Genomic DNA, 22,812 nt, shown 5'->3' with positions numbered 1-22,812 from the left:
ACAGGTATTCATCAGGCAGCCACCAGGGGCCCGATATTTATAGTAGTAGTAGTAGTAGTAGTAGTAGTAGGGTCCCAGGAGAAGACAGTGTAGACTCTACTGACAATGTCACTGGGGAAGGGTGAGCAAAACTGCCTCCAGTCTCTTCTCACTGCAACTTGAGAGGACGTCAAGTAACACGGTCTTCCCCAGGGCACCCTCGAAAGAGACCACCGGGGTCCACGGTTTCTACCGCTGGACACATTTATGGGCCCTATGTGCCTATTTGGCAAGAAACTTTACATAAACGCCTTCTGGAATCATTCTGCCCAGGGGGAGTCAGCAGCCTCAGAGTCCTGTGCACGCACTTTGCCTCGGACCTCCTTGGTTTCTCTAGGCCCCAGGCACATGATCTGGTACTGATTTTCAAAGCTCTGCTTCATCTTGAAGTTCATTTGGCAAACTACTATATTCCACCAACTCTTTCCTCCAAGGGCTGTGCAACTGGAGGTGGCAAATTCAGAGACTCACCACTAAGAAGGTACCATGCTATCCCAACATGTTCACAGATGAGGACACACAGAAGTAAATAAATAGCAATACAGTAGTTATGACAAGGGGACTGCCTTCCCAGGGACCCTAAATTTAGAATTATGCAAAATACAAGGCCAGTCGAAAAGTTCACATAACAGAGATTTTAAATGAGGCAGCAGTGAGTAGAGTATCTTCTAACATGTTAAAATGTCCATGGCAAACTCCTGTTACGAAATGCTTTGCTGTTGGGGCACCTGGGTGGCTCCATCGGTTAAGCTTCCAACTCTTGATTTTGGCTCAGGTCATGATTTCACAGTTTCATGGGTTCGAGCCCTGTTGTCGGGCTCTGCACTGACAGTGCAGAACCTGATTGGGATTCTCTCCCCTCTCCTCCCCCCAGCTCTCTCTGTCTCAAAAATAAATAGATAAATTAAAAAAAAATTTTTTTTTTTAATTTTTAAAAATGCTTTGCTGTCCCATTGATTTGTTAAGCCTGCAGGGATACATTTTGCATTCTTATATAGTGATATATAAAGTATCTTGTTTGCTTTGAAAAATGAAAGGTCAATAACAACAATCCTTGGGCTGCTATGATTTCCCTATTATTTATATTGAGTGTCTACTAATTCTGAACCTTAAGCTCAATGTTCGGTGCAGCATTTGTTTCGCCCTGAGGGGTTGCACAGTCCTTACAAGGCATCCGTTCTTTGTAATGTTTCAAATACCACATAACCATCGAAAGAGAGCTGAAACAAGGTAACCATAATGTCATTGCCACATTTACCCTTCCCCAGATTTATCCCGGCTGTTACTGAAGGCCTTCTCTCTTACTAGGTTGATGTTTAGGATTTGGAGGTCCTCACTGGGAGAGAACAGAGCTTCAGAAACATAGTATGTGGAGTAAGAGGAGTCTTTTCCTTAAATATTTATTTGCATGGGGGCTGAGAACCTTCTTCGGGATGAAAATCAAGCATCACCATGGGAGAATTCAGCAGGGCCAATCAGACCGAGCCACAAGGCTGAGAGTCCGGGGGGAAGATGTTCAGATAGGCTGGATGTTCTCTTCCATTATGCTAGCTGGAGTTTCAACGCATCCAGTCCTCATCTTCCAGGCGCTGTATACACCTCAGGGAGAAAGGGCTGTACATATAAACTGAAAAGCCTCCCTCATCAAATTCTGGAGTACTTTCAGGTTCTAACTACTTTACTAAGGTGAAACCTTCCTAAATGAGTCCAGAGACAGAAAACACTTTTCCTCACTTCAACATAGGCTACTGCTCTGTCCTGGTAATGAAAGATATGAGAGGGTTGGTGGCTAGAGCCAAAAATCAATCATGAGAAGAGGCAGAAGTCCGTAACTAACAGTTAATAATAATAATAATAATAATAATAATAATAATAATAATAATAATATAAGCGTGGCATGCTTTGGGGCCAATATTGATGGCCCCAGTGGAACTCAGAATAGCAAGCAGAATCCAGCGGTGAGTTAGCCCAGACTAATTCCTAACCAGATATAAAACTCTACCTTGGCAACTCAAAGTGACACTGAGTTTGGAATGAGCTTTATAAGGGGCTGTGTTACCTACATTAATAGGTAAGGGTCGAGGCTCTGGTCTTAATATCAATGAGACTTACTTATACCCACGGGCTGGAAAGGCTTGGAAACATTTTGGTTACGGAAGCTTAAATCAGCCCCTACTCTTCTTTTAACTAATAAGCAGTCTTAGCTGTGTTATCCTCTCTGATCTTGGGCCACTTCTCTGAGCCACTGTGCAACCAGATTCTCTGAAAGTTGAGGAGAAGAGTAAATTCACTGGTTTGCTCCAGATAAGCCTGAGATTCCTTACTTTGCATAGGTATGTGAGTGCAAAGCACCATGATAAAAAAACAGAATTCGAAAGACACATCCAAGACAGCTCGTTAGATCGACTTTTTTTTTTTCTTCTGTGTATCTGGTTTTTGGGGTTTTGTTTTGTTTAAAAACAGGGACCACTATGCTTTCTTGTAAGTGACAAATGCTCTATAAGGTATTCAATGGTTAATTAAGACACCAGTGTCATTGCTCAGCCCTTTTGTGTTTCGTAGAAAGCAGTTGCTAAACAGATGAAAGTAGGTCTGAGGCAAGCGGCAGCATAACTATTATTTCAATTAATAAATAGCTCTAAAAGTGAAGGAAGTGATAAGGGCCTCAAGAGTGTCTGAATCTGCCCTGGTTCTGTCAGGAAAATTAAACAGAGCACTAGTGATTGCCATTGCTTCTGTTTAAGGGATGCAAGCAAGTCGGGTCACCTGTACGGAGCAGGTTAGAGTCTGCCCGGTTCCTGGGGCACCCCCTAGTGACACATGCGGATAATACCCTGGCACAGCCCACTTCACTGCAAGGGGAAGAAACTGTGCCAAGTTCACCTCTTTTTCTTCCACCGGCATCCTCTCCTCCAGTCTCCCCCTCCCCTGCCTTCCACCAAAGAAGCCCTAAAATGTATTTTCAGACAAATATCAGGGAAGCATTTATAAATATTTCAGAGGCGTTTCATAAATAAATAAGCAAATCTACAAAAAGACTTCCCTCTTTTAATGAGATCTTGGCTGTGGTATATGCCTTTTATTTGAGCATCATTAAAACCAGTTGGGGAGATTTTTATACTGGACTCTCTTTGTGGGGGGGGGGAGGTCAGAATATATGAAAAAGCCTGCTATGCATCTCCAAAACATGAAAACATGTAGCCGCGTCCCTGACAGATTAGGTAGCTTGAGCACGAGGGAATAGCTTTTACTCTTTTTAAAGTAAATACTAATCAATAGCAACCGTACCGACAAAAACCCTCTTGCCGTCTAATTGCACCACAGCTACTCATAGACCCCAACAGAATTTTCCCCTGGATGTAACAAAATTAACTACCAGGGGCAGAGCTAGTGAGTTATCACCATGTCTCTATTCAAATGTAATTAACACAAGCCCCCAACTGCCACATGTACCATTAAAGCACCATTTGTATTTATAATTTCCAAACAGGGTCTGAAGGTCACACCCACATCAATCTTTTCAACACACTCGTCTGCACGGGAAATCAAACTGGCGGGGAGGTGGTCCTAGCAATTATAGGAAATCTCTCCCTCTCTGAAATCTTGTTTGTAGTTCCTCTTCTGGAGCTTAATGCCCTCTGCAGTCTCTTTGGCCACGTCAGAAATAGCCAGACTGTATCAGAGGCAAACGAGTGATTTAAGCTGACTTAGCAAACAAATCTAGTACCCAGTTCTGGGCTGATCCAGCTGCTAGATAGGTAGGAATCTTAACAACAGGTTGGGATGAATACTATGGCCGTTTTAGTTAATAATAACTAATATTTTTATCACACATTAGGATTTGTGTTAGGACTTTTACCTACATTTTTCTACCTCATTATTATAGTTGGCAATTACAGTAATAGCAGTGGCCATTTATTGAGCACGTGGGCTGAAGAGTTTTACGTATATATTTTATCATTTAGTCTTTACAATAACTTTGTGAGTTAGGTATTATTACCCCTATTTTAAAATTAAGGAAACAGAGGCTCAGAGAGAGTAAGTGACCCATGTGCTCCAAGCGCTGAATGAAGGAGCATCCAGATTTGAACCCATTTGTCTGACTCTAAAGCTCATTCTGGACCACTTAGCACTTTGAGAGGGAAGTAACATCAATGATCAGCATCAGCTTCATCTGCATTTTACACAAGTGGTAAACAAGGTACAGAGAGGGAGAGCAACTTGCTTAGGGCTGCCCAGCACATAAGAGTTGGGAAGAAGCTATAAGAGGCAGTCACAGGGAGGTGTTACTGGCATCTCTGACTCCCTACATGCACATAATGTCACAGCAGCCACTCTGTCTTCTTCCCCCCCCCCCTTTTTTTTTTTTTTGTCGTCTGTCTTCTTCAAGGAGCACTGGAAGGAGCAATAGAAGGGTCCAGAGACATAGTCCATGAACCTGTACAAGACACCTGCTGGGTGATGTTCACCAGCGACATCCCCTCTGTGGACTCAGGGACCTCAACTACATAACAATGAGTGAGATAAAGTATCTCTTAAGTCCATTTCAGATCTAACATTTTTAGGCTAGTTGTGAATTCTTTAAGCTACAAGAGACTGTATGTAGAAATCTAACAGAGCATTACTTTCTTATACTTGGCCTGTAATGTCCCTGTTAGAACCCAGATAATCATGTTGTCACACAGCCATCACTTTATAAAAGCAGCGATGAGCTGAGAATGCCCAGAGATAGCTTTCTTTCAGGAACCATCAGCCACCCCAGGAGCCAACAGGTAAAGATAGCATATGCTACACTCCATCTAGTTCCCATGTGTAATTTGGCAAAGTGGCCCAGTTTATGAAGAGGTGTGTGCAAAGTCACTGAGGTCTGAAACTCCAGTCAGAACTCAAGTACTGTGGGGCACCTGGCTGGCTCAGTCAGTAGGGCATGCAACTCTTGATCTCGGGGTAGTGAGTTTGAGTCCCACATTGGGTGTGGAAGCCTACTTAAAAAAAAAAAAAAAAAAGAATTGTAAAGAACTCCAGTATTGTCACTGTTTAGCAGCAGACTCTGCGGTCATATTTTTGTTCCCAGGTGCATGATCAACCCAGAGGGTGCTTCTACAAGGGCAGTTTCTGGACCTCCTCATTCATAGACTCCCTCATTCTGGCCTCTGAGACTGTGCATGGGGTCTGATTGCTCAGAACTCCCCACCTCCACCAAGAAACACACAGGCCACACGCTCATGTGGTTTCTCCTGCTCGTAGCTCAGCCTGGGCAGGGTTGAGTTTATAGTTGATCCATCTTGGTGAGGCCCCTGTGTCAAGGCCTTTATCAGCCCAGCTCCGAGGGGACACCCGTGCCTGACCTAACCATGTTGTGTTTGTGTGTGGGGGGGGGGGGCGGGGGCAGTGAGAGGGGCTAGGGGGACCTTTAGGGTCCAGAGATCCTTGGCATCAATCTATTTCCATTTAAATATGTTTTCCCTTGATTCAGAATGAACCAGGAGAAGCAAAAATACTAATCAAATTGGAATGCAAATATCCAAGACGCTTTTCTCTCAGAAATGCCCTATTTCCACACCCCCCCCCCCCCCTTCCATGGTACTAATGTTGTAGAAATAGAAGGCACCTCTGGAGGGACAGGATAATACAAAATTTTTAAAACTGTAGAAAATGAGTACAGGGGTAGGAGGCACTATTAGTGCTACTAAAAATAAGCTCTGGGAAGCTACAATAAATGGAAAAACCAGAAGAGTCATTCCTTTTTTTAAACTGTATTGAAAATCCTGTATGTCCGGGAGCCATTTTCTCCAGAGATTCTAACAATAATACTTTGGATTCAATATTCATTTCTATTCTCTCTCACATCTTGTTTCCCCCTCCGACCCTCTCCTCACCAGGGCCTCAGTAACGCAGGCTGAATATTGAGCTTATTATGCATGTAAGACAGTGTGGTTTTTGCCAACTGAATATTGTGCCAGGTACCACAGCACTGGTGTGATTACACCCTGCTTGCTGCCTGGTATACTAAAGATGGGAATTATTTTCCTTTACTTTGATTTTCTTTTTTACTGAGAGCTCGCAGGTTACCGTAGACCAACAGCCCAGTGCTGGAGAGAAAGGATGTCCCCTCAGACTCAGGGATTCTTTCATGAGTACGGCCCAGTATACTGCCCAAACTGTGTTGCCCTCAACGGGCGAACCTCCTTGCCACTGTTACTTCAGGGTGCTGGGAGGTGGATGGGTCTGCTCATGCCACTCGTGTCAGTGCAAGTTGAAACGTGTCCCAAGAAGCCACGTGAGCCCTCAACAGCTTTATTGGACTAGAAAAACAACTGCAAATATTCACACTGCAAGGACACGGGCTCCCAATATTCTAGCTGCTTTGGGTTCTATTCCAGATGCTACGCTGGACACATCTGCCAGCCTTGGGCACGAGACTCCCAGCTGAGCTATTCTGAGCCATCAGGGAATTTCTGGGATTTGAACAAAAGAGCAGAGAGTATCTTGCCAAGGCAAGGTGTTGATGTTTCAGAGACAGGCTCCTTAACACCTAAGTGGGCCAAGAGGAAAAGCCAAAGTTAGCAGAAAACCCAGGATCACAGTTTATTCCTGCCTTTCCATCTCTCCCATTGAGCCTTCCCACAATATTTAATCGCAACATGCACCAGTAAATGGAGAAAGATGTCCTGTAAGAAAATCTGAAGAAACAGAGACACAGAACATCAATAAAGGGGGAATTTACAAAGCAATCTGTCCACAACCTTCACTTTACACATGAAGAAACTGAGGAATAGAGGCTAAGCAGGGCCCCGACTCTGCATGTGTCAGAGTTGGGGACAAAGCCCCAGCCTGGGCATCCGGCTTCGAATTCAGAGTTCTTACCACCGCCCAGGGCCCTTGTTTTGTTTCTTGTTTGATTCATGGAGCCTCTGGGAAGAGAACAGCCTCTGGTGGGGCAGGAGTGAAAGGCTAAGATTTAGAACACCTCCTTCATTTTTACAAGGCCATCTGGAATGTATTATTATTTTTTCCTTTTTTTTTTTTTTTTTTTTTTTTTTTTCAGTCTGGGCATTTCTGTCCCTTAAAAGCATCTAACCCTTCACCGTGGAGGTGATGCAGAAATCTGCCAATAAAGTAAGCCTGAAAGCCCTTTGCTTCCTGCAGAAAAATCTATATGTGCCCTTCAGCCTTATAATTGAGTTGCAAAGGGGAAAAATAAAATTGTTTCCTAGCTGTGTGGAGCCATTCCACCCAACATGCCAATAAAAAGCAAGTGGTGTTTTTGTCCATGGGATGTCCGGGTTCAGAGTCAGATCTATGAAGCTAAACAAGGGCTAGGTTATTACCAACAAACGATTACACTCTGGGTTGTATTGAACAGAGAGATATTTGAACTCTTGAGACTAATTGGAAGGGTTCTGAAATGTCAGTGTCGACGTTCCCTGTCTAGATTTCCTGAACCACAGTAGAAACTAACCCTGAACTTGAAAATGTTGCCTCCCACAGAGCCACGTGTTTCTATCAGGAGATGCAAATATTAATCCTGGGCAGGCAGATCACTTAGCTACCAGTGTGCCTTTCTATGCCATTGAGTAGACAGATAATAACCATCTGCATTATCTTTTTCTTGAAACTTACTGGGAAGGTCGAGTGAATAATAATACTCTCGTTTGTAGAGTACTTCAGCTTGTAAAAACCCCTTCCTTCAGTCAATCTGAATTACTAGCTGTAGTATCCGTGAGCAGAGGAGTATCACCTGCCTCAAACCAACCCTGTGTGGCTGGGGATGACAGTCCCATTTTGGAGATGAGCGGAAGGAGGTTCAGAGCGCTGGTTAAGTGGATCATCTACATTCATACAGCTAGACAGCAACAGAGAAGGGACAAGCCTAGAATGGCTTTCCACAACCAATTCTCCATGGAATCACAGTGCTTTCTTCTTGGTGAATGCAAGGTGCTTTACAAGGTTGACAAGAGTGACCCTATAATAAGTGACTAAATTTATTCCTACCCTGCCCATCACGTCAATGTTAGGAGGCCATGCTCTTCTCCATGGACATAAATCATCTCTAAGTCTCAGGCTGTCTTTATGACCACAGGGGGCTGTGGAAGCACCTGGCTGTGTCCTACTCACCGATGGACAGAAATATGGAATGGCCGGGCCAGCCTTGTAGCATACCTTCTGCTCCCAAAGCCATTTACGTGGCCAGGTCCAAGAACATCGGACCAACTCAATCTGTGGTCAGACTTGGTTGACTGATTTCATTTGTAGACAAAATGCCGATGGCTGCCTTCCTGTTGTGATTTCCAGATTCTCAGGGGAAGGCATCCCTTCTTCAATTCTATTCTAGCCCTTCCTCTAAGGTTTGAAATCCCGAGTGGGGATTTAAAAATAATCATTCGACAATGAGAGACAAGTTGCAAGGGCCAAAATATTAAAGAATCAATTCAGGGCAATGGATTCATTCACTAGCGAATAGGTAAAATACTAAGCAATTCTTTGGGGGGAAAAAGAGAGGAGGGTCTCAGGAAACCAATGCTGGGAAGGCCACAGAGGTGGGAAAGGGGTAGAAGAGGTATCCAGGAGCCCTGACCACAGTCCTGTGACTGTACTCTTTTGCTTAAGGAAATGCCTGTTAAGTGTTCTACGCTCTAGAGAAGTGCTCTGAGGACCCTTTAATGAATCTGATTTTAAAAAGTTTGAAAGCAGCTTTATTAAGATAAAATTTACACGCCATAAAATCCACTCATTTTAAGTACACAATTTAATGATTTTTAGTAAATTCATATCATAGTATAACCATCATACAATTTAGTTTTAGAAGTTATATTTGAAGAAATAATACTCTGAAAAGGTAATGTTTGCTCATAACAGCACTTTATAGGATTTCTTCTTATCAATACCTGCTTGGATTAGGTTCCACTACAATACTGCATAAGGGCAGCCAGGCTTTGGAAGATCTGCCTCCTTTTCCTGGCTTCTAAGTGGCTGCATGCTGGGATGTGGGGGTGAGTTAAGAGCCCAGCCACCCAGTACTCAGACTCCGGTGTTGACAGCAAGGTCCATGGTCACTTCCATAGCCTTTATGACCACTACTTGGAAAGTTACAGAGGGCTCCTGGCCACACCTCCAGTTTCCAGAACCAGGAAACCAGGCTATGATCAGCCTCCTACACCCACCTCTCCACGGACAGCATGAAGGAAATTGGCTAACAACTTGGCATTCCATTTGGGTTGGCCAAGCCCCCTTAATGTTTTTGCACTTCTTAGCGACTGTCAGCACAACACCCCTCCCACACCCACTGACTGCCATGTGACAGGCTACTCTGTCCCTTATCTCAGTGCACCAAACGACTTACCTCATTCTAGGGCTTTCTGTTTCACTGTGAGTCAAGTGGAAGACAGAAAGGCAGCCCTATTTTATTTAAAGCAAACGTTAGAACAAAGACTCTGCTGTGCATTGCTGGCATTTGTTAGTAGCAGACACGGGTAAAGAAGGGTATGAACAAATATTTGGCTGAGTGTAGAACACACTTAAACACTATGGATTTACTGTTTAGGGTCAAAGTAACAATTGTGAAGTTAGAGTCTATTAAAGAGTCTGAAGAAATTATGTATACGCCTTTAGACATGCTGTTCTCTCTTTTGAGAACCCCCTTTCCTCCTTTTGTCTGCCCTTCCATGTCAGAGCTCTCCAAACCCAAACAAACTGACCACTCCTTTGTTCTGTGGCATTCCGTCCTATGGAACTTAGTCTGGAGGACCGGGTCTTTCTGTTCTATGTCTGTATCCCTTCCACACTGCAAGTCTTGTAGGAAGGGGACTGTATTGCATTCTTCTTTGTAACCCTGACGTCTAAAACCCCATCTAGCACAGAGAGGACGCCCAAGAGATGATCTGTGCTCAATCAACGAGGAAAGGACCATGAAGGTAAAGAGGGGCTCATGCGCAGAACAAATATCTTCTTCTGCAGGCAGCTGTGCTAATTTGCCAGACTCTACATGGCCAGGGAGTGATTTGTGACAGTCTGTTGAATTAAGAAATTGTTTTGGGCTCAAGAAGCACCAAATGTAAACTGCAATGTTGGATTCCAAGAGAAAGGGCTGGAGGCTATGGGGAAGGGGCTTTCCCAAGTATGTGCCCATGGAGAAGGCTGGGGGAAGGCAGCTCCCAGTGAAAAAGAAGAAATTCGTATGTAACTCCACAGCCATGCTTTCTGAGGCTAAGCAACCCCTCCTTCTCACAAACATCTACCCTCAGAACTGGATCCACAACAAGGAACGCAAATGTGTGCTTTCAACTTGTGGTTTATGAAAAAGCCTGCACAATTTTGTCGAGCGTGTCCACTGTTGTATCCCCAACGCTTAACACGGTACTCAGAACACAGTAAGCACTTAGTAAATACTTGTGACGTGAATGAATATTTCAGGGTCTGGCTGGCTTCTTTCACCAGAAAATATGTTATTTTGTACTCCTGTGCTCTAAAACACAAATTTCCCGAAATGAATTTTCCATGGAACATCTCACTTGTCCAGGAAGCCATCCATGAACGTGATTAACAAGTAGAAAATAAGGTAAATCCATGGGAACCCAGGCCTGGGGATTCCATCATTTAAAAAAATAAGTAAAGACTCAACATCTCAGGCATCCTAAAGTGATAATCCACCTTCTGGCTGACCCCAGAAATGTCAGGGGACTCTGGGGGCTGGTGGGCCATCCACGAAGAAGCAGCAATAGTGGAGAGAGAAGGGAACTAAGGTTTCTTTGGTACCTGCTCTGAGCCAGGTACAAGGCCAAGTACTTCAATCTCTCATTTCAGTTCTGACAAGGGAATTGGCCATGACAAATGTGACTTTACAATTAAGGAGGAGAGGATCAGAAAGACTGTGTATGATAACCAAGGGCACCCAGCTAGCAAGTGGCCATGCCAGAAACTGAATACAGATCTAAGCCTGGAGACCGAACTCTCTCCAGTCCACATCACTGGCCCCTATTAATCCTCTGGTTTTGGAGTCCCACAGGTGAGAGATTAGTCTTTACTCATTTCTGCAGCCTGCTCTCCTTAGTGTGGCCCAGAAGCACCACCAATAAGTGTTCCCTAAGCTGCATTCCAGATCACAAGCATTGTCACTTCTTTACCAATAAGCAGTCTGACTACAGCCTGGATACCACCCAAGGGAGGGCACATACCTACAAACTGTTGGCCCCGGAGGAAGTACCCAGGCAGCACTGATTTCACTGATAGAGCATGCGCTTCTCTGAAGACCCTTGCGATTCAACCTTAGCAGCAATAATCCCAGGGGCTTAGAGAAGGCCTTCTGGAGCTTTGATTAGCAGCATTTAAAGTCTCCTCCCTCTGTCTACCTTAGCTGTCTAGCCCAGCTGATGCACAGTCTCCCAGGTTTGTGCCCCAGTCTTCCTTTGTTCAACATTCGAGAACGGTTTTGAGTGGCAGGTATGGTCTTGTGTAAAGGTTGCAGGAGATGAGCATCAGGAAGCCCAGGTTCTAGCCTGTACTTTATCCTCTGGGTAACGTACAGCCACAGAGGGCTGGTTCTTGAGCAAATAACTTTTCCTCCCTGGTCCTTATTTCCTCATCTGTAAGTTGAAAAGACTTGACAGATTATTTCTAAGTACGAGAGAACTTTCTATGATGATGTAAATGCTCTATTTTCTACATTGCCCAATACAGTAGTGACTAACCATAAAAGGCTACTAAGTACTTGAAATGTGGTTAGTGTGACTGAGGAGTAATTGAATTTTTAATCTTACATGATTTTAGTTAATTTAGATTTAAATGTTAACAGCCACTAGTGGTTTCTGTATTAGAGAGCCAAGGCAGGAAACTTCAGTTCTAAGAAGCTAAAAAGGAAGCAGTGTAAGGTAGGATTAAGAGTTCCAGCTCTCAAGGATGTGGGTTCAAATCCCATTCTGCCACTCACTAGCTAGGAGGCCAAACCCAAGACCTTTACCCTCCTCAAGCCTGTTTCCTTTTCTAAAAATTGAAAATTAACATAATAAGGCCTACCACACAAATGTGCTGAGATAAGTGGCAGAGATAAAGCTCTTAGGGTCTTGTCTGTCACGTGAAGGCTCCCTACAGGAAGGGAGGGGGAGTTTCTTTGATTAATCCATTATTTCATTCACCAACACTTCACTTAAAACTGAGTGGAAGGAGAGAGGTTTAAAATCCACTGGGTGGGGCCCTGGGGAGGGGGGGTGCCCAGGAGAGAGGGGTGAGGGAAGGAAAGGCAGTTTTGCCTACATTTTTCCCAGGGCCGTCCCTGCATGTGTCTTTGATTGGGTCAAATTACACAAGATCTAGCTAGATATTCAGATTCCCTCAGATGCATCTGTGTTGTGCAATCCCCCTGGCCTTGGAAAGGAACAGATCTTACTGGCCAGGGATTTGACAGGAGGCATCACCACTGAGATATACAGATCAAGAGAAACGAGGGAAGGGTCCTTGACATTCTACAACAAATGCACAGATAGCCTGAAACATCAGGAAGGCACTTTCTGCACTGGTCAGCTGATATTTTCTAGTTAGAATAATTAAACAGAGAACCACCCACCAGGTTAAAAGAGAGAGCAGTTAATGAGAAAGCCAGTCCCCAGCTCCTTTTGCCCCCAAAGATGCCAACTCTGAACAGTTCACCTCAGCTCCCTCTTTGTAAACGGCTTCCTCCCACCCCACCCCAGAAATCACTGGAATCACCTGGAAGGTATTTTGTTCAAAAATCCCAATGCCCAGGCTACATAAGCCACATACAATTAAATCAGAAATGGTGAGGATGGCAGCCAGGTGCCAGGGATTTTTAAAATCTTCCGGATGATTCTAACGCGCACCTATGTTTGAGAACCGCGTGTCTAGAGGGAACAATCGGGGGAGAAGCTCAGGAGTTAACCGCACCGGGGGTCCTGGTCTGTATCACACGCTCTGGGCCTAATCAGACTACGCTCACATTTCACGTTTCACTTAGCACACTCTGCTTCTCGTGACTAGAATATTCTCAACCAACATCCTCTTTAATAAAGTCTAATTTGGGCCGTTTCCACATTGTTAGTGTTGACAGGGAAATTCCCCACTGACTTGGTGATGGGCAGGGGGGTGGTGCTTTAAAATCAAGCCTTGAAGCAAGTTCACCTGAAGCTAGCTGAAAGCCATCAGCAGAAGTGCTGTTTCTACAACTTCTGCACACTGCCACCTGGTGGGAGCTGGTCCCAACTCGGCCTCTGCTCCTCATCCTTGGGCTCCTGCCCCCGCCCCCAAATAGGGGTAATTTAGGAAAAGGTCATGCATTTTCAATCCAATTTGCTGGTACCTTCCACAGTGATCAGACCTCCTTCTCTTTTTCCCTCCCATCTGGTTAATATAATTATTGCTTTCACATGGTGAAGCCATTTTATGTAATAGCTTTGTTTGTTACTATGGTTACAAGTTTAGCAGTACTTTGGAATATAAATCTATCATCCCCAAGAGTAGCTTTCTATTTGTCAAGGTGCAGCCCTTATGCACATCAAAAAGCAAGATGAGCAGCGGCATTAGTTTTCCGTCTTAAGGAAAGTGGCCTTTCTTGGTCTAATTCTATCTGAAAGTCCTCCGAGCCTCTTGTAGACACTCCTTGGAAATCGCTGGGTGCTGTCCCACTTTCTCCCTCCCGGGGTTTTCCTGCCTGAGTGAGGCACCCACAAGGAGAGCTATCTGGGAGAAAGTCAGAAAAGTTGGCTGTGGGGCAGCTCTGGCTGCCCGGTCAGAGCCCTCCTGTTGCACAACTGGAGCTGTTACTAGACTATTTACTCTCGGCTGATTATTTCCCCGCTAAAGGCAAGGGCTGAGAACATAATCTCTTGGGAGTTAAATTTCTTTGGGTGTAATCCTTTCCTCTCATGCATCTGAAGCATCACCCCTTATTTCCTGATGGAAATGGGAGTTCTAATCTCGCTTTAGAAAATGGCAAAAGTTCACAGCCGAGTTCAATCTGCCACCCTCAACTGACAAAGCGTGACAGTGTCTGTGCCGTGACGGTGTTTCACAACCAAGTGAATCAGACCCAGCCCTCAGAGTACAGAAGCCGAATCGCCTGGGAAGCAGGGCTTCCCTCCCATCCTTGGTCAACGACAACAGCTAACCCTGGAGAGGGCTGGGAGTTTACTGCGCCTTCCATGTGCACACCCCATCTAATCCTCCTGCCAACCCCAGGAAGAACTCATCGTCATCAGCACTGGCATCGCTCATTTTACAGAGGAAATTGAGACTCAGGGGGATTAAGTGCTGTCTCCCAGTCATACAGCGAGCCAGTGGCTAACTTGGGATTCATCACCTTTGGTCTCCAAGTTATGTTTTCGTTCCAGGGAGCACCCCCTCACTTTCCACATTCAAACAGCAGGGACCAGGAAAAGAGAAAGAACGGGCGATACCAATGCCTCCACTAAGGCCTTGATTACATCAAACCCCAACCACCCCCTTCCCTCTTGAGGAGAAAGTTATTGGTTTGGTAGCCCATCGGTAAATTTCCAGTGGCTACTAATTAACGAGCCATGTCATTCAAATTTATAATCACAGAGCAGGAACGTACTTATTTACACCACTCACATGGCAGGGTAATTGGCAGTTATGTAATTTCATGGTAATTATGATTGGAATTGCCAGGTAGAAACTAGGCACTTTGGAGGTGTGTGTTTACCAACAACTGGCTACCTTGGAATTACCCATTAATGACATGATGGGCTGTGGCCTTGTAAGAAAGGTTATTAAGGTAAGGGACTTTATCTTTTGATTCCTCATTCACAGAAAAGCAGGAAGCTTGGAGACACCAGGAATACATATATTTTTTTAATTTCTTCTTCTGGCAGCACAGGATGCCATTGTGCAGGTTCGTCCTGTTTCTGGGCAGGTCTGGGGTGCCCCGGTGACAGGGAGGGGGCCGAAAGACACACATGAGCTTTAGCAAAGGGTGTGAGGACCGAGTTCTGCGAGGCTAGTCTGCACAACTGTTGATCCAGGGCACGGGTGGGAATTACCAGCGTGTTGACTATGGAGTGAGGAAACTCGGCTAAGGGGTTATTTGGTCATCGACAGTGTGGGGACCAGGAGAATATTAGTTGTAGAAAGGAGGCCCAAAGGAGGTGGGGTGAGGGATTCCATACACTAGGAACAGGGGTGCTGTGAAAAGGCATGCAGCTCATGTAACACATGTGGGCGTGAAACCCCCACCCCACTGAAAACCAATCTGGTACGTAGGCTGATTTTCTGGGCAACAGTGTCCTCCCAGTTCCTTCTTCTACATCCCCTGGAGCCGACTATTCTCTGAAGTTGCTCTTGCTGTTTATTTTCAGGGGATATCCAGCAGATAGGGAAAGAAGAACCCTATGTGATATGATGGGTTCTCAGCTATCCAGGAGCTCCACGCTTGGCACGTGTAGAGTAAGAACATTATTGCCTCTTAGAACTGCAAGCGGTTCCTTGTTGAACAGAGGGGAAACCCAGGGCCCAGAAAGGGGTGAACGTGTGGCCCAAAGTCACACGGCAGGTAAAGGTCAGAGGTGGGTCTAGAATGCACGTCCATTACCTCCAAGTGGTTTTCCATAAGGCAACTCCATCATGAGGGACAAGTTGCCCACGGTCTCAAATTGAGAGGAGGCTAATAGAAACAACAGCCAAATGGGAAGTGTTTCTCCATCTACCAGGAAAGGGACTCTGGGATGTTTTTTTTTTTTCTTTGCCTTTTTAAATAACCTTTGCATAGTAACCTTATGCAAAGACTCCTGCAATAGATTCCTTTCAGTGGTCAAGAAAAGGCAGACATTTGCTCTTCCTGACCTGAACTGCCTCCTACTATGAGAATAGGAGACAGTCCCCTCTTCCTCCCCAGCTGCTAGGAGGCTGAGAGCCACATTTTGTGCTCCTTTGTTCAGATTGCCTCAGGCAGGCATTTCCATTATAGTTTTCTTTCCTTCTTGTTTTCTTAAAACCTGCTTTTGCATTAGGTAGATTGTCTTGATCTTTTTGTACCTGTGTTGTTATTATAAAATCTCTGGAAGAAGGTGGGACTATCAGCCAATCGATAAACAAAAACAAATCGTAATCTTAAACCTGAGGGTTCAACCATTCAAGAAATAAAAATCTTACAGGATTTACAGAGACAAGTTGAGAAGGATGCCACAGCGTCCCTGTGCTGTCCACATACACAGTGCAAGGGGAGGAAGGCTCCCATTCAGTGAAAAAGAAGAGTGGACAGAAAAGGCCAGTTTCTTTATCAGCCTTAGTCTAGCCTCAGAAGCACCATCTCGTCCCCCCAACCATTACATCCAGAGAGTCGGAGGCAAAATAAAAAGGCTTCTAGAGACCCTGGAGTGATGCAACCTGGGGAGAGAACTCTAATAACCTGGAACACATTTGATAAGCAGCAAAGAAAGGCAACAGTTAGGAGCCCCTGGGTGGCTCAGTCCGTGAGTGTCTGAGTCTTGATTTTGGCTCAGGTCATGATCTCATGATCCATGAGTTCGAGCCCTGCATTGGGCTCTGCACTGACAGTGTGGAGCCTGCTTGGGATTCTCTCTCTCTCTCTCTCTCTCTCTCTCTCTCTCTCTCTCTCTCTCTCTCTCTGTCTCCCCCTCCCTCCCTGTCTGTTCCTCCCCAACTTGTGCTCTCTCTCAAAGTAAATAAACTTAAAATATTTTAAAGAAAGGCAAGTGCCATTTCCTGGATGGCTACAGTGTGGCTGATGCTGTGTGTGGTACCTCTTCCTCTGTGTCTGTCTCATTTCATCGTCCACCTCAAACATACAGCAACAAAAAGGAAAGACGTGGTACAGGCATCAACATGGGAGAATGTTAGGGGGAAGAAAACCCATACGTAAATGTATGATTCCATTTATACGAAGTTCAAAATATGCGAAACTCATCTAAGGTGCTAGAAATCAAGATAGTGGTGACCTCTTCGGAGGGACTGTGACTATCGAGGTCATGAGGTGGCTTCAGGGATGCTGGTACTAGGCCATTTTGGGGGTCTAGGTTATTTGATGCGGTCATATAAAAATTCGTTGGGTTGTACAACTCTGTTTGTACACATTTCTGTAGATGTTCTACTTCAGTCAAAAGTTAAAAAGGTCAGGGTTCAATTCCCAGCCCTGCCACCAACTGTGTGACTTGGAATTCAATTCAGCTTTATATCACAGCTTCTGCATCTGAGCAATCAGCATAATACAACCCACTTATTAGGATATTGTTAGAATATAATAAGACCCTGCATATAAAACATCTAGCCCAGGACCTGACACATGGCAGCTGCTCAATATATAGTCATTCAATATTAAAATGTTTCAATATGGAAAAATTTTGAATATACACAACATTAAAGAGAAAAGTATAGTAAACCCCCATGGACCCATGACCCAGCTTCAAGAATTATCAATCCATGGCCAAACTTGTTTATCTAAACCTGTATCCCCAACTGTTAAAAAAGAGGGCACCTGTTGGGATAAGCACTGGGTGTTGTATGGACACCAATTTGACAATAAATTTCATATTAAAAAAAAAGTATATTTTACTGCTATGTATATATAAGATGTATCAGTTTGCATCTTTAAGAAATAACTCTTGAAAACCATAATCACAATACTATTATCATTAAAAACTACTGCTATTAACCAAGCTTCCCTGATTACCCCCAAAATGTCCTTATAACTAGTTTGCTCAAATCAAGATCCAGACAAGGAAGATGGATGCATATGTCTTCATTCATGATTTGTTCAGTCGTTTAACAAACCACAGGGCAATGGGCAGAGAGGCTGTCTGTGTCCTTTTCCACCAGCACAGGATCCTTTGTGGAGAAGGGAAAAGGGTGCAGTCAGGAAGCCTCCTGGAAACACCCAGAGCTTCTGTCTAAAGCACTCTTCTGAATTCTTCAGAACCATCGATGGTCACTGTCCTGGTCAAAACAAGATCTAACACAATAAAGGACAGACCCTTTAACTCCAACTGTGAACACAAGCAGGAGAGCAGCTACCATCGTCACGTGACATACAAAGGAAACCCTGCGGTGAGTAATTCTGGGAGACACAAAGGCATGGTGTCCAGCCTCAACTGTTTGCATGAACCAAGAGTTCAGAGCTCCTCAAAGGAGCACACTGCCCAGATGAAGGAGGAAAGCTGACCTTCCTCTCTTTCCCCTCTGCTCTTTCATCTCCATCTTTCTTAACTTATCTGTAGCCTGGATGTCTTCCTCTGGGGTCTGAGTAATGGTGGCATCACACACCCAAGAGCAGGGTTTTACCATGTGCTGACTCCTTTCAAACAGATGGTTTCCTGGGTTCTATGCGTCTCATGTTCCTTCCTTTCAGGCAGGCATCTCAGTGCATTTTATTAAATAACCTGCTAATGTGCTCCTCCAACCAGATTATGAGCACCCTGAGGAAAAGGGCCCTCATTTTATTCATGTGTGGATCCCCCTTCCCCACTCAGCGCCCAGCACCCAGTTGGCCCCAAAGTAAATGTGCGTGGGATAAATTAGTGAATGAGGGTAAACAGAGCCAATGGGGAAAGTCCTGGACTGGGGGGCTGGAGGCCTACAGTCTAGTCTCAACTGTGTTTCTGACCCTTGGGGTGACCTGAAGCAAGCCACTGACTTCCATGGGCTTCCGGCAGCTTCTAGGATCTCTTCCAACTCTTAAAAGAATCCCCAATTCTAGAATGTATTTACTTATGACGGTGCTTTGTTGATCCATGTAATCATTTACATCTAAAAACTAACAGCGAGGCAAAGCGCTGATGCCTTTCGGAACACGCCACAGCAACAAAACTTTCTTTAGCCGGCTGCCCTATACCTTATGCGCCTACTATGTTCCCACCACAAGTCACAGTGGCAACGACCTCACCCAGAATGGCCAGAAGGAACCCTCCCATCCAACTCACCCAACAGCATGCTGTGTGCTAGATGCAGTTAAATTGCCCTGGGAGCTGGAGTGAGCAGGGACTAAGAAGGCTGGTCCTACCCCTTCATCCATGTCTGACTCTGCTCTGAACAGAGCCGGTGATTGGCCGTGATTCTGTGTGGGCACGGGCACTGTGTTTCAGGGAGCCAGCACAGGTAGCGTCAGCCCACTGGGTGACACTCACCCTGGTACTTGTTCTCCTGCCCCCTGCCATGCTTCCCATCCCCGCTGCGTACTATCCCACTCCAGAGACAAACTCTGGCTCTTAGCTTGTTGACAACTCATCTTCCGAAAGGGTTAGCTGGTGACTTCTCTGAGGCTTAAGGTGTGACCAGTGTGGGTGCCAGGAGAATGGAACAGAGGCATTAAGTTATATTTATTCCATCCTTTTTCACTCACCGAAAACAAAGCACACAACTGGAATGAGGAGTCTCTTAATTTTTAAGCACTAGCTTACTGTGCCACTACGACGAATACATGTTCATGGCATAAAAATATAAAAATGCAGGGGCGCCTGGGTGGCTCAGTCGGTTAAGTGTCCGACTCTTGATTCTGGCTCAGGTCATGATCTCATGGTTTGTGGGGTTTGAGCCCTGGATCGGGCCCTGCACTGACAGTGTGGAGCCTGCTTGGGATTCTCTCTCTCCTTCTCCCTCTCTCTGCCCCTCCCCTGCTCACTCTCCCCTCCCTCCGTCCAATAAATAAATAAACTTAAAAAAACTCAATTATATAAAAATACAGATTGGAATAAAGAAGAAAACTAAAGTTACCGCATATGACAGCCCTTTTAAACTGTAGAGACTCCAGATATTTTTCACATATTTATAAGTGAGTATAATTCTTATGTGTCCATAATCATACTTCTATCCATGAATTCTAGTTCACGTCTTTTTTAAAGTTTATTTTGAGAGAGAGAGAGAGAGAGAGAATACACACAGTATGAGTTGAGGAGGGTCAGAGAGAGAGAGGAGGAGACAGAATCCCAAGCAAGTTCTGCACTATCAACACACTGAGTTGGATGCGGGACTTGAACTCACAAACCCTGAGATCAAGAGTCAGATGCTTAACTGACTGAGCCACCCAGATGCCCCTGTGTTTTGTTTATAATAGAACATAAATTCTATTCTAATCTATTCTATTCCATTTCAAATGGAACAGAATTATGTGGTTCCATTTTTATTTTACTGAAAGCCTTCAAGATACAAAGGAATGAACCTTTTGTGGTACGGACAAATTGTCTAAGGCAAAGGGTGTCTCCTAGCCCATCTTAAAGTCTCCAGGCACAGAGGCCTCTTTCTGTTCTGACTCTCTGCTGGCCATTCATGTGGCTGGTCGATGTACAAACCCAGGAGCCAACAAAGGCACAGGTCTGGGAAAAGGATGGAATTAGAAGTAAAAAAACAAAACAACAACAAAAAAAACCAACAAAACAAAACAGCAACCTGGTTGCAAACTCAATTCTCTTTTTAGCTCTTGGACAGGTCACTCAATCTTTCTGTTTTCAGATGCCTCATTGATTAGTACAGCATGAACACATAGCAAAATTAATTAGTGGAGCGCTAATACACAGGGTGATACGGGGAAGGAAACAGCTAATGTGCTGAAAATACCTTGTAAGCTCTAATGATCGTAGAGATTTGAGGACTGGTAATTGATAAGATGTGTTACCAGTTTCAAGGATTCAATGGTAATCTAACAACGGAGAAGGCTCCTCCACATCACGTCATGGCAGGTGGATCCTGGCCACAGCCACAATTATAGGACGCTCTCTCAACAGCAGTTTTGAAATGTTGTCAGCTCCTCACCCCTGAAACATCTCTCAGCCCAGAGTTTGTCGCCTTCAGACTATCTATACTCTCTAAATAGAAATCACTTCCAAAGGAGCATTTTTTAAAGTTTATTTTAAGGGAGAGATAGAGTACAGCAGGGGTAGAGAGAGTAGAGGAGGTGGAGAGAGAGAGAGAGAGAGAGAGAGAGAGAGAGAGAGAGAGAGGGGGAGGGAGGGAGAGAGAGGGAGGGAGGGAGGGAGGGAGAGGGAGAGGGAGGGAGAGGGAGAGGGAGGGAGGGAGGGAGGGAGGGAGGGAGAGAGAGAGAGAGAGAGAGATAGAGAGAGAGAGAATCCCAAGCAGGCTCCACACAGTCAGCACAGAGCCCAATGTGGGGCTCGAACTCATAAACCCTAAGATTACAAACTGAGTTGTAACCAAGAGTCTGATGCTTAACTGAATGAGTCACCTGGGTGCCCTCAAAGGAGATTTTAAAGACTCCCACATTCAAAACTAAAGGAGATGGCTGAACCAGGCTGATGGCTGATCTCAAGACCAGCCGAGAGATGTCAAGTTACCACACTGTTAGAGGCCACAAAGCACTGCTCCGTTTCCCGTGCACCCCCGAGCCCACAATAGTGAGGACGCCGTGTCTCTATGGCCCAGTCATAAACACTCTGGTCCTGCAAGGCTAGCTGTCCTCAGAGGGGAGTCATGGTCTCTCCCAGAGAGACCCACATGGCATTCTGGCTCAGCTGCTCCAATTTAGGAAAAGTATACTCCACACCTGACTGGGGGAAGTGATATGCAGAATGACAACTGGAGACAAAACTCTCACTTCTCTGGACCTCAGTTTCCCCAACAGGGATATGAGGAGGTTGGACCTGACAAGTGTCAGGATTCCTCTTTTCTCAAAAACACCATGACCCTCTAAGTTCTTACTCATTTTTGTGTTCTGCCCAGGACCCAGCACGGTGCTGGCAATAACACAAGTTCTCAGTAATATACGTTGAATAAATGAGCAATGAATAAAGCGATGGAAATGCCATGCTTGTCATGAATGGAAACACAATGGTTGGTCAAGTCCACTCAAACTCATCGCATGGTGTCAAGTGATGAAGCCACACCTGGCCTGCATGGTCTGCCACGCATGGAAGCCTGGAGTATACTGAATTGGACGTGTCCTTGGACACCAAGGACAGAAGGCTGTGGTATTAGAGACCGGAAGACACTGCACTGGGGCCCAGAGAAGGTAACATTTCAGAAAGGTAGACACCTGTGGTTATGAAGGCTTCTCTGCGTCTGCCTTTCTTCCAGCTTGTGCATGTAGTGACACGCTGTTATTCAGAAGCCAAATGTCCTGAGATCTAGGGTTAGCTACTCTGGAGAGGAAGCTGGAAGGCACCCTATTGACCTAGTGTTAGCTGGCATCCTGACTCTCCAAAGCTTTCTATGAGCCCTTGGCAAAGTCTCAGGCTCCCATCCGGACTATGGACTCAGCGGTGTTTGGTGAAGAGAGCTGTGGGGCACACCACAGAGTCCCCCCGCACCCCACCCCACCCCACCTCGTCTCAATCTCGTCCCACCTGCAAGTCTTGGCACACTGGTTTTCCAGCCAAAGAAAATGCGTGTTAAATTACATTTTAGGCACAACGGTAACTCTTCCCAGAGAGCACGTTTCGTAAGATGTAGCCAAGCTTAAAAATATGCATAAACTTTGCCCTTGCAGCTTCGTTTGTAGGAAATAATATGACAAATGCACAAACATCAGTGTACACAGGTATTCTTTAGCCTTGTTTATACAAGAAAAATTGGTATCAACCTACATGTCCATTAATACTGATATATCAGCTGAATACATTATGATCTATCAATGAACGAAATACTGTGTGTCATAAAAATGATGAAGCATGAAAGTATCACAAAAGATGTCCACAAGATATTACTGCCTGAATGAAACAGTTTATGGGATCTGGCCCATACATGTCAATATATCCAGATTATTACACACAGAGAAGATGCCTGGAAGGATCCTTACAGATACATTGATTTATTACCTGGATTTTGAGATTTCAGGTCAATTTTATT

At 45.0% G+C, this 22,812-nt stretch overlaps 1 protein-coding gene across 1 annotated transcript in view; it reads right to left on the bottom strand.

Annotated features, from left to right (window-relative positions):
- The window catches only part of RORA (RAR related orphan receptor A), a 712,204-nt gene that overhangs the window by 398,959 nt on the left and 290,433 nt on the right, over positions 1 to 22,812 (bottom strand). The gene's annotated exons all lie outside the window — the stretch shown is intronic.

Source organism: Panthera onca, chromosome B3 (assembly GCF_046562875.1).
Source record: "Panthera onca isolate mPanOnc1 chromosome B3, mPanOnc1 haplotype 2, whole genome shotgun sequence".
Classification (NCBI taxonomy): Eukaryota; Metazoa; Chordata; class Mammalia; order Carnivora; family Felidae; genus Panthera; species Panthera onca.
This window is presented reverse-complemented; position numbering and strand designations above follow the sequence as displayed.